Source organism: Hylobates moloch, unplaced genomic scaffold, assembly GCF_009828535.3.
Source record: "Hylobates moloch isolate HMO894 unplaced genomic scaffold, HMol_V3 SCAFFOLD_1938, whole genome shotgun sequence".
Lineage (NCBI taxonomy): Eukaryota > Metazoa > Chordata > Mammalia > Primates > Hylobatidae > Hylobates > Hylobates moloch.
The window spans coordinates 1-9521 of record NW_026654213.1 but is presented as its reverse complement, the minus strand read 5'-3'; the positions used below and the strand labels follow the sequence as shown (position 1 = coordinate 9521).

The 9521-nt window shown below is 55.0% G+C and overlaps 1 long non-coding RNA gene across 3 annotated transcripts; it reads right to left on the bottom strand.

Moving 5' to 3' along the window:
* Positions 1–3791: 3791 nt before the first annotated feature.
* LOC116464848 (uncharacterized) lies at positions 3792–9473 on the bottom strand. Of its 3 annotated transcripts, XR_004247033.2 has the most exons (5): positions 9056–9468; positions 5987–6123; positions 5322–5588; positions 4563–5078; positions 3792–4255 (listed from the first exon to the last, which is right to left on the bottom strand). It is a non-coding gene; the product is annotated as an uncharacterized LOC116464848 (long non-coding RNA). The 3 variants fall into 3 exon arrangements; XR_004247032.2 differs by having other exon boundaries at positions 5322–6123; positions 9056–9473; XR_004247034.2 differs by lacking the exon at positions 5322–5588 and having other exon boundaries at positions 9056–9465.
* Between the last annotated feature and the right edge of the window lie 48 nt (positions 9474–9521).

Here is a 9521-nt window from a genome sequence, read left to right as displayed (position 1 = left end):
CTGGCCTGTCCATCCAGAGCCCCAGTCTAATGGGGAAGACAGACCAGGATCTGCCAGAAAGTTGTGCCTGTAGAGAAAGGGGGCAGCTTAGGTGCCCCTGGGAGGTGTGACTGCTCCCCGCCATAGGGTCGGAGAGGGAGCTCAGGAGCTTCTTGGCCACAGGACTAGTTGACAGAGTCCAGCTGTGTGCCAGGCAGTGTATGTCCCCCGTGTGTTTGGTGGCAGGGGTCCCAGCATCCTAGAGCCCAGTCCCCACTCTCGCCCTGCATCTCCTGCCCAGGGGACGACACTCTTCACCAACCTGTCATCGGTGCTGAAGGATGAGGCTGTCTGGGAGAAGCCCTTCCGCTTCCACCCCAAACACTTCCTGGATGCCCAGGGCCACTTTGTGAAGCCAGAGGCCTTCCTGCCTTTCTCAGCAGGTGCCTGTGGGGAGCCCAGCTCCCTGTCCCCTTCTGTGGAGTCTTGCAGGGGTATCGCCCGGGAGCCAGGCTCACTGACGCCCCTCCCCTCCCCACAGGCCGCCGAGCATGCCTCGGGGAGCCCCTGGCCCGCATGGAGCTCTTCCTCTTCTTCACCTGCCTGCTGCAGCGCTTCAGCTTCTCAGTGCCTGCCGGACAGCCCCGCCCCAGCCACCATGGTGTCTTTGCTTTCCTGGTGACCCCATCCCCCTACGAGCTTTGTGCTGTGCCCCGCTAGAATGGGGTACCTAGTCTCCAGGCTGCTCCCTAGCCAGGGGCCCTGATGTACAATAAAGCAATGTGGTAGTTCCAACTTGGGTCCCCTGCCCACGCCCTCGTTGGGATCATCCTCCTCAGGGCAACTGCACCCCTGCCTCATTCCTGCTTATCCCACCACCTGGCCACGTTTGAGACAGGGGTATGTTGAGGCTGAGCAGGTGTCAGTTACCCTTGCCCGTAATCCCATGTCCCCCACTGACCCAACTCTGACTGCCCAGATTGGTGACAAGGACTACATTGTCCTGGCATCTGGGGAAGGGGCCAGAATGGACTGACTAGAGGTGTCAGTCAGACCTGGATGTGGTGGAGAGGGCAGGACTCAGCCTGGAGGCCCACATTTCTTTTTTTTTTTCTCTTGAGGCAGAGTCTTGCTCTGTCGCCCAGGCAGGAGTGCAGTGGCGCCATCTTGGCTCACTGCAAGCTCCGCCTCCCAGGTTCACGCCATTCTCCTGCCTCAGCCTCCCGAGTAGCTGGGACTACGGGCGCCCGCGACCAGGCCCAGCTAATTTTTTTGTGTGTTTTTAATGGAGACGGGGTTTCACCATGTTAGCCAGGGTGGTCTCCATCTCCTGACCTCGTGATCCGCCCGCCTCGGCCTCCCAAAGTGCTGGGATTACAGGCATGAGTCACTGCGCCCGGCCTCACATTTCAGGCCTAACTCAGCCCACCCCACATCAGGGGCAGCAGTCCTGCCAGCACCATCACAACAGTCACCTCCCTTCATATATGACACTCCAAAAAGGAAGACAAATCATGGCATCAGGGAGCTATATGCCAGGGTTACCTCCCAGGGTTCAGTCAGCAGGTGCCAGAAAGTTCCCTGGGAAGGCCCCAGGAAAACCCAGGACCAAGCCACGGCCCTCAGCCTGTCACCTTGTGTCCAAAATTGGTGAGTTCTTGGTCTCACTGACTTTGAGAATGAAGCCATGGACCCTCACAGTGAGCGTTACAGTTCTTAAATATGGTGTGTTCAGAGTTTGTTCCTTCTGATGTTCAGACGTATTCAGAGTTTCTTCCTTCTGGTGGGTGCGTGGTCTTGCTGACTTCAGGAGTGAAGCTGCAGACCTTCACAGTGAGTGTTACGGCTCTTAAGGCAGCACATCCGGAGTTGTTCATTCTTCCTGGTGGGTTTGTGATCTCACTGGCCTCAGGAGTGAAGCTGCAGACCTTCCAGTGTTACAACTCATAAAGACAGTGTAGACCCAATGAGTGAGCGGCAGCAAGACTTATTGCAAACAACAAAAGAATGATGGTGAGCAGGTTGCTGTTGCTAGTTCGGGCAGCCTGCTTTCATTCCCTTATCTGACCCCACCCACATCCTGCTGATTGGCCCATTTTACAGAGAGCTGATTGGTCCACTTACAGAGAGCCGATTGGTCCATTTTGACAGGGTGCTGATTGGTCATTTACAATCCCTGAGCTAGACACAGAGTGCTGATTGGTGTATTTACAATCCTCTAGCTAGACCTGAAAGTTCTCCAAGTCCCCACTAGAATTAACGAGACGCAGAGCACTGATTGGTGCATTTACAAACCTTGAGCTAGACACAGGGTGCTGATTGGTGTGTTTACAATTCTTGAGCTAGACACAGAGTGCTGATTGGTGTATTTACAATCTTTTAGCTAGAAATAAAGGTTCTCCAAGTCCCCACCAGATTAGCTAGATACAGAGTGCTAATTAGTGCATCCACAAACCCAGAGCTAGAAACAGAGTGCTGATTGGTGCATATATAATCCTCTGACTAGACATAAAAGTTCTCCAAGTCCCCACCAGACTCAGGGAACCAGCCGGCTTCGCCTAGTGGATCCCATGCCAGGGCCGCAGGCATAGCTACCCGCCAGTCCCACGCCGGGCAACTGCACTCCTCAGCCCTTGGGCAGTGGATGAGACCAGGCGCCGCGGAGCAGTGGGAGGCGCCCATCAGGGAGGCTCGGGCCTCGCAGGGAGCCCACCGTGGGGAGGCTCAGGCATGGCAAGCTGCAGGTCCTGAGCCCTGCCCCGCGAGGAGGCGACTAAGGCCTGGTGAGAAATCAAGTGTGGTGCGCGCAGGTGGGCTGGCAGTGCTGGGGGACCCGGTGTCCCCTCTGCAACTGCTGGCCCAGGAGCTAAGCCCCTCACTGCCTGGGGCTGGAGGCGCTGGCCAGCCACTCCGAGTGCAGGGCCCGCTGAGCCCCTGCCCACCCGGAACTGGCGCTGGCCTGCGAGCAACCCAGGTTCCCACCCGCGCCTCTACCTCCATAACTCCCCACAAGCAAAGGGAGCTGGCTCCAGCCTCCACCAACCCAGAGAGGGGCTCCCACAGTGCAGCAGCAGGCTGAAGGGCTCCTCAAGCGTGGTCAGAGCAGACGCTGAGGCCGAGGAGGCGCTGAGAACAAGCAAGGACCGCCAGCACGTTGACACCTCTCAACCTCACCACAGGACTGGACACCTCTCTGGGCCCTCAGGGATGCTGCTATCCAGACCCCTAACCAGTGACGAGTTTGCACTCAGGGCCAGGCTGGCGCTGGAGGAGGACACTTGTTGGGCCCCAACCGTAGGTGCCATCCTCCCAGTAGGTGGTCAGGCAGGGCCCACAGGCTTGGCCAAGGGCCATGCATGAGCCCTGTGGGCCACAGGCCTGCCCTAGGGACAGGAGTCAACCTTGGACCCATGAGGCACTGGGGCGGGCAGAGGAGGAGGAGGAGGTGGCATGGGCAGCTGAGAGCCAGAGACCCTGACCCTGACCCTAGTCCTGGCTCTGCCATTACCCTGTGTGACCCTGGGCCCGCCCTTCCCCACCCTGGGCTTCTGTTTCCCTTCTGCCAATGAGAAGGCTACTTCACCTGCCCCGAGTCCTGTCTTCCTGCTCTGCCTTCTGGGGCTGTGGCCCTTGCTGGCCTGGAGCCCCAAACAAAGGCAGGGACCGCTGTCCTCCACGTTTGTCCTCACTGACATAATGGGCTGGGCTGGGCACACAGGCAGTGCCCAAGAGTTTCTAATGAGCATCTGATTACCTGTATCCTGGGCAGACCTTCTTAGGGAACAGCCTGGGATAGAGAACCACAGACGCTCTGAGAAGCCACCTGAGGCCTCTTTTGCCAGAGGACCCTACAGCCTCCCTGGTAGCAGTTCCGCCAGCATTTCTGTAAATGCCCTCATGCCAGGGTGTGGCCCGGCTGTCAGCACGAGAGGGACGTTGGTCTGTCCCCTGGCACCGAGTCAGTCAGAAGGGTGGCCAGGCCCCTCCAGAGACAATCCACTGTGGTCACACGGCTCGGTGGCAGGAAGTGCTGTTCCTGCAGCTGTGGGGACAGAGAGCGTGGATGAAGCCAGGCTGGGTTTGTCTGAAGACGGAGGCCCCGAAAGGTGGCAGCCTGGCCTATAGCAGCAGCAACTCTTGGATTTATTGGGAAGTTTTTCTTCACGGTTCTGAGTCTTGGGGGTGTTAGAGGCTGAGAACCAGCCCAGCCAGAGCTCTGTCATGGGCACAGAGACCCGGTCCCACGGCCTTTGCTCTTTGCTGTCCTCAGAGGCCTCTGCAAAGTAGAAACCGGCAGCCTTGTGAGTCCCCTCCTGGGAGCAACCAACCCTCCCTCTGAGATGCCCCAGGGCCAGGTCAGCTGTGGTGAAAGGCAGGGATGCAGCCAGCTCAGGGGAGTGGCCCGGAGTTCCTGCCCACCCAAGGAGGCTCCCAGGAAGGTCAAGGCACCTGACTCCTGGGCTGCTTCCCTCCCCTCCCCAGGTCAGGAAGGTGGGAAAGGGCTGGGGTGTCTGTGACCCTGGCAGTCACTGAGAAGCAGGGTGGAAGCAGCCCCCTGCAGCACATTGGGCCAGTGGTCTTACCAGATGGATACGCAGCAACTTCCTTTTGAACCTTTTTATTTTCCTGGCAGGAAGAAGAGGGATCCAGCAGTGAGATCAGGCAGGTTCTTTGAGATCAGACAGGGAAACAGGCTCTGTCCACACGAAGTCGGTGGGGCCAGGATGAGGCCCAGTCTGTTCACACATGGCTGCTGCCTCTCAGCTCTGCACAGACGTCCTCGCTCCCCTGGGATGGCAGCTTGGCCTGCTGGTCTTGGGGTTGAGCCAGCCTCCAGCACTGCCTCCCTGCCCTGCTGCCTCCCACTCTGCAGTACTCCATGGCTGCTCAGTCAGACCCAGACTGGAGACGTTCCAGTTGAAGTACGGGGCTGTCCTTACCTCCCAGTCTGGGGTACCTGCCACCTCCTGCTCAGCAGGAATGGGGCTAGGTGCTTCCTCCCCTGGGGACTTCACCTGCTGTCCCTCCTCGGATAAGACGGCAGCCTCCTCCTTGGGGGCAGCAGCATTCAGTCCTCCAGGTCTCCTGGGGGTCGTGACCTGCAGGAGGAATAAGAGGGCAGACTGTGGGCAGAAAGGCCTTCAGAGCACCTCATCCTCCTGTTCTCACACTGGGGTGTCACAGTCCTGGGAAGTTCTTCCTTTTCAGTTGAGCTGTGGTAACCTTGTGAGTTTCCTGGAGGGGCCTGCCACTACCCCTGGGACTCTCTGCCGTGTGTCTGGGTCTAATTGAGCTCTGAAAGGAGAGAGCCCCAGCCCTGGGCCTTCCAGGGGAAGCCTTACCTCCGAGGTTGGCTTCTTCCTACTCTTGACTTTGCGTCTCCGCAGAGGGATGTGGGAGGGGTGACACACAGCTATGAGTGACGAGCAGTCCTTCCCCGACTGGCCCATCCTCTCCAGGTGCAGTCCCCCTTACTGTGTCTGCCAAGGGTGCCAGCACAGCCGCCCCACTCCAGGGGAAGAGGAGTGCCAGCCCTTACCCACCGGAGTGGGCACAGTGTAGCATTTATTCATTAGCCCCTACACTGGCCTGACCGTCTCCCCTGTGGGCTGCATGACAAGGAGAGAGAAAAAGGCTGAGGTGAGCTCTGTCAACACCTAAACTTAAAAAATCTATAATTGGGCCGGGCAGGGTGGCTCACACCTGTAATCCCAGCACTTTGGGAGGCCGAGATGGGTGGATCACCTGAGGTCAGGAGTTCGAGACCAGCCTGGCTAACATGGTGAAACCCCATCTCTACTAAAAATACAAAAAATTAGCTGGGTGTGGTGGTGGGCGCCTGTAATCCCCACTACTCAGGAGGCTGAGGCAGGAGAATTGCTTGAACCTGGGAGGCAGAGGTTGCATTGAGCCAAGATCACACCATTGCACTCCAGTCTGAGTGATAAGTGTGAAATGCCATCTCCAAAACAGAAACCTAATTCCCCAAGAACTGTCAGTCTTTCACCTGTCTGCTGGCTCCCAGGCAGACCCCACTTGCCAGGGCTGTCTACATTTGTCCTGAGATCTCTTCTGGTGGAAAGAGCATTTTCGTCAGGAAGGTTTGTTGAAAGTCATCAGATCCATGGTTGAAATCGAAGCTGCCTGTGGTGATGGGTAACAGCTGGAGTTAAAAAGCAGCAGCTGGGGAATGAGCTGTCCACAGTGAGTTTTTGTTGTTTTTGTTTTTTTGGGTGGGGGATGGGGTCTTGCTAGGTCTCAAACTCCTGGCCTTAAGTGATCCTCCCATTACAGCCTCCTGAGTCACTGACACTACAGGTGTGAGCCACCATGTCCAGCTTGTAGTGGTTTTGAACAGCTCTTGCCCCTTCTTGGGAATCTAGGTGCCCTGCATGTGTGTAAGGCTGTCTGCAGCTGTGCCCATATTCAGGCAGGCTGGCAAGGCCCTGAGCCCTCACCCGTTACTGACCTGAGGTGCTGTGCAGACAGCACGTGACGGCTAAGGGAAAGTTGAGCACTGCCTGGCCGAGCGCTGAAGCCACGCCTGGCACACACAGAGAGACCCACCTGGCAAAGACTTCGCTTCCAGGCACCTAAGGAACTCTCTGACCAGTCATTAGCTGACCACTGCTGTAACTGAAGAGAGGCTTCAGTGGCCACACCTCACAGGGAATGGAGACATTAATGCTTAGTCAGAATTAGTCCAGAAAAGTCACTCAGCAAAGAAAGAGCTCCAACAGGCAACAACAACACACCCTGGGCAGGGAAGAGAATCTGACTTCCGGAGTTGCCACATTATCACCCGTGAAATTTCCAGGTTTTAACAACAAATTATGAGACGTGGAAAGGAACCAGAAAGGACGGCCCAGACACAGGGAAAGTCACCAATGGGACCAGCCCCTGATGTTGCAATTGCTAGACAAAGACGTTAAGTCAGCTCATTTAAATATGTTCAAAGACCTAAAACATGTTGCATCTAAGGCTGCACCACCTGGAACCTGCTGATCTCAGAAGCTAAGCATGGTCAGGCCTGGCTGGTACTTCAAAGGGAGAAACCATGTGTAGGCCTGGTGCGGTAGCTCACACCTATAATCCTAGCACTCTGGGAAGCTGAGGCAGGTGCATTGCTCAAGCCCAGGAGTTTGAAAGCAGCTTAGGAAATGTGGTGAGACCCCTAGCTCTACAAAAAATTTAAAAAATTAGTTGGCTGCCTATGGTCCCAGCCTCTCAGGATGCTGAGGTAGGAGAATCACTTCAGCCCAGGAAGTTGAGGCTGCAGTGAGCTATGATTGTACCACTGCACTCCAGCTTGGGTGACAGACCCTCTCCCAAGAAAAAGAAAAGAACCATGTCAAAAGAACTAAGGAAAGTGTGGGAACAATGTCTCACCAATTAGAGAATATCAATAATGAGATAAACCTTATAAAAAGGGGCCGGGCATGGGGGCTCACGCCTATAATCCCAGCACTTTGGGAGGCTGAGGCGGGCAGATCACGAGGTCAAGAGATTGAGACCAGCCTGGCCAACATGGTGAAACCCCATCTCTACTTAAAATACAAAAATTAGCCAGGTGTGGTGGTGCATGCCTGTAATCCCAGCTACTGAGGAGGCTGAGGCGGGAGAATCGCTTCAACCCGGAGGTGGAGATTGCAGTGAGCCAAGATTGCACCACTGCACTACAGCCTGGGCGACAGAGCGATACCCCAGAAAACAAAAAAAAAAAAGTTATAAAAAGGAACCAAATAAAAATTCTGGAGTTGTAGGGTAAAATAACTGAAATGAAAATTCATCCCAGGGGCCCAAGAGCAGATTGGAACAATTGGAAGAAAGAGCCTGTGACTATGGAGAGAGGCCACCTGAGGTAGTCCCCTCTGAGGAACAGGAACAAGAATGAAGAGCAATGCACAGAGATCCAGAGACCTGGAGACGCTGTCAAGCTTTCCGACATGCATACAATGGGAGTCCCAGGAAAGAAGACAGGGAGAAAGGAGTAAAGGAATAGTTGAAGAATTAATGGCTGAAAACCTCCCAAATTTGATGAAAAACATTAATCTGTACATCCAAAAAGCTCAACAAACTCCAAGTAGGGTAAACTCAAAGAGATCTTCAGCCATAAGCATCACCATAATCACTGTCAAAAGACAGATTTTTCTTTTTTTAGAATTTTAAATGTACCTTTTAATTTGCTCCTGGGGCAAAGAGCCAGGATTGGTACTAGAGCAGTGTCTGGGATGAGAATAATTTAATAAAATGGGATTAGGTCCAATGGTTGGGTTAGGGGAGGCAACCTGCGTGGGAGGATCAGCCTCAACCTATCCATGCAGCAGGGCCTCCACCTGTCCCTCTCCGTAGTCCCACACCTGGAACACAGAGCCATCTGCTGCTCCCCAGATCATGGCCGACAGCACTCCGCCAGACTGCGGCTGGAGCAGGCACAGGATTCACTTATTGAGGGCTGTGGCCTGGCCCAGTTCATAGCCTATACCCAGGGACAGTTGTGTCACTTCTGCCACGACCACATCCGCCTTCTGCAGCCACGTCAAGTACCACTCATGGATAAGCCTGTCACCCTCAGCGGACTTATCAACCCTGCGTCCAGCTCCACAGCCGCCACGTGCTCGGTGAGCACTGGCTCCAAGCGTGGCAGCCACCACACGATCCACCTGTACAGGGCCCAGTCCTCCCATCCTCAGTGGATGATCCCGTAGAAGTCCAGGGCCCAGCGGCTGCCCTCTCACAAAAGACAGGATTTTGAAAGCAGCAAGAGAGGAGAGACATATCAAGTAGTCACAGTGGCTCAGGCCTGTAATCCCAGCACTTTGGGAGGCCCAGGTGGGAGGATCGCTTCACCCCAGGAGTTCAAGACCAGCCTGGACAACTTGGAAGAACCCAGTCTCCACAAAAAAATACAAAATTAGCTGGGGCTGGGTGCGGTGGCTCATGGCTATAATCCCAGCACTTTGGGAGGCTGAGGTGGGTGGATCACCTAAAGTCAGGAGTTCAAGACTAGCCTGGCCAACATGGTGAAACCTTATCTCTACTGAAAATAGAAAAAGCCGAACGTGATGGCACACACCTGTAGTCCCAGCTACTTAGGAGGCTGAGGCAGGAGAATTGCTTGAAGCCTAGAGGTGGAGGTTGTAGAGAGCTGAGATTGCATCATTGCACAATGGAGGGGAGCCGCCAGCCTGGGCAACAAGAGGAAATCTCTGTCTCCAAAAAAAAAAAAAAAAAAAAATTGGGCTAGGTGGTGCCTGTAGTCCCAGCTACTTGAGAGGCAGGGGATCCACTTGATGTTGAGACTGCAGTGAGCCATGATCCTGCCACTGCACTCCAGCCTGGGCAACAGAGTGAGACCCTGTCTAAAGAAAAAAAAAAAAAAAAAGCAACATATCCTGAACAAAGGATCCTCATAATGTTCCCACCAGATTTCTAATCAGAAACATGGAGGACAGAAAGCAGTGGAGGATGACGACCCTCAGGCAGCCCTGGAGAATGTTGTCACAGGCTGGGGCAAGGGCCTTCAGGCTACCAACTGGGAG